We start from the raw sequence: 2,984 nt of genomic DNA, 5'->3' as shown, positions 1-2,984 counted from the left end.
ATGTACGTATGATGAATGTACGTATGATGAATGTACGTATGATGAATGTACGTATGATGAATGTACGTATGATGAATGTACGTATGATGAATGTACGTATGATGAATGTACGTATGATGAATGTACGTATGATGAATGTACGTATGATGAATGTACGTATGATGAATGTACGTATGATGAATGTACGTATGATGAATGTACGTATGATGAATGTACGTATGATGAATGTACGTATGATGAATGTACGTATGATGAATGTACGTATGATGAATGTACGTATGATGAATGTACGTATGATGAATGTACGTATGATGAATGTACGTATGATGAATGTACGTATGATGAATGTACGTATGATGAATGTACGTATGATGAATGTACGTATGATGAATGTACGTATGATGAATGTACGTATGATGAATGTACGTATGATGAATGTACGTATGATGAATGTACGTATGATGAATGTACGTATGATGAATGTACGTATGATGAATGTACGTATGATGAATGTACGTATGATGAATGTACGTATGATGAATGTACGTATGATGAATGTACGTATGATGAATGTACGTATGATGAATGTACGTATGATGAATGTACGTATGATGAATGTACGTATGATGAATGTACGTATGATGAATGTACGTATGATGAATGTACGTATGATGAATGTACGTATGATGAATGTACGTATGATGAATGTACGTATGATGAATGTACGTATGATGAATGTACGTATGATGAATGTACGTATGATGAATGTACGTATGATGAATGTACGTATGATGAATGTACGTATGATGAATGTACGTATGATGAATGTACGTATGATGAATGTACGTATGATGAATGTACGTATAGTGAATGTACGTATAGTGAATGTACGTATAATGAATGTACGTATAATGAATGTACGTATAATGAATGTACGTATAATGAATGTACGTATAATGAATGTACGTATAATGAATGTACGTATAATGAATGTACGTATAATGAATGTACGTATAATGAATGTACGTATAATGAATGTACGTATAATGAATGTACGTATAATGAATGTACGTATAATGAATGTACGTATAATGAATGTACGTATAATGAATGTACGTATAATGAATGTACGTATAATGAATGTACGTATAATGAATGTACGTATAATGAATGTACGTATAATGAATGTACGTATAATGAATGTACGTATAATGAATGTACGTATAATGAATGTACGTATAATGAATGTACGTATAATGAATGTACGTATAATGAATGTACGTATAATGAATGTACGTATAATGAATGTACGTATAATGAATGTACGTATAATGAATGTACGTATAATGAATGTACGTATAATGAATGTACGTATAATGAATGTACGTATAATGAATGTACGTATAATGAATGTACGTATAATGAATGTACGTATAATGAATGTACGTATAATGAATGTACGTATAATGAATGTACGTATAATGAATGTACGTATAATGAATGTACGTATAATGAATGTACGTATAATGAATGTACGTATAATGAATGTACGTATAATGAATGTACGTATAATGAATGTACGTATAATGAATGTACGTATAATGAATGTACGTATAATGGATGTTGAATGTATAACGAATTACTGTTGCATACAATAAATTTGCAGTATGACTTAATTGTATTTATTTATGAGGAGTGTGACGTATGTAAAATATTTGCACTGTATATACATAATGAAATGCAGCGTATTTATATACAGAAAAGTCTTTTTTCCTGAATCATTCATTCTCATAGTTACTCTAACCAGTTTCTTTGAGGGAATTAAAATTGTCTATGAATGAACTTGATGTTTATTTATATTTTTTCAATACTAACTATTAGCGTATAATAGATGTACGTATAATGAATGTACGTATAATTATATATAATAATATATACTCTAACCAGTTTCTTTGAGGGATAATATTAAAAATTGTATATGAATGAACTCAATGTTTATTGATATTTCTTCATTAATAACTATCAGCGTCTTGACAATGATACACTGTCGATGTCTCAACAACCGTTGTCACGTAATCAACTGCTTCCTTAATGTACTCTGTCTGATAAACTGTCTTGAGGATTGGCCAGGCGTTAGTCATGGTCGTCGTTAAATACACTGGTAAGTATGTGATGGAAGTGAACACATCAACTTGAGTGTATGTTTGAGTGGCTGTAGTGGAGGCGGTCACAGTCTTCACAAGAGATGCCGTTGATACAGCCGTGGCAGTAGTTGTCCCCACAACTTGTGTCACGTGCTCTTCAAGATGGGTAGCCGAGTAAGTAATGCTGATGGTTTCTTGTTGATAGCTGGTATACGTGTATGCCCGATTCTTCTCGGTGATCTTCAGGTCGGTGACGTAGTGTGTGGAGTAAGCCAGCTGCGGCGCCTGATACTGGGATACCGTTTCCGTGTGAGTAATAACGTAAGGTACACAGTCCGTAGTGGTAAGGCTAACATAGGTAGGTATAAGATCCATGAGAGTGACGGTGGAGACGACAGTGCTGACTTGCAGTCGAGTACTCGTCAAAGACACAGACGAAAATTCCTCTTGACACGCCTTCACAGGTAAGTCTGGCTCAAGTCCTTCGCTTGTTGCAAGCAAAGAGAGAGCTGTCCAAAGAACCAAAGATTTCATGTTGAAACTCATACTGATTGTTATGGCAAGCTGTTTCAATGGTGAACTATGCTCGGCAACGGCGTGACGACTTTTTATACCCAATTGTGAGACGGGAACTTGGTCGTACAGGTGAGATGTATAGCTAGAGGTAATTACATCCCAAAGTCACCGGGGACAAGGGTATTTCAACATGGACTAATACCTCATCTTAAGAAAATGAACAGGTTTGTTTTACAAAAGTAAGCAATTATTAAATGTTTTTCTTATCATTTCTATATGCAAATAATTTCCTATTCATTATAAACACAAAGATATGCTGTATAC

This window comes from Penaeus vannamei, chromosome 11 (assembly GCF_042767895.1).
Source record: "Penaeus vannamei isolate JL-2024 chromosome 11, ASM4276789v1, whole genome shotgun sequence".
NCBI classification, from domain to species: domain Eukaryota; kingdom Metazoa; phylum Arthropoda; class Malacostraca; order Decapoda; family Penaeidae; genus Penaeus; species Penaeus vannamei.
This window is presented reverse-complemented; position numbering follows the sequence as displayed.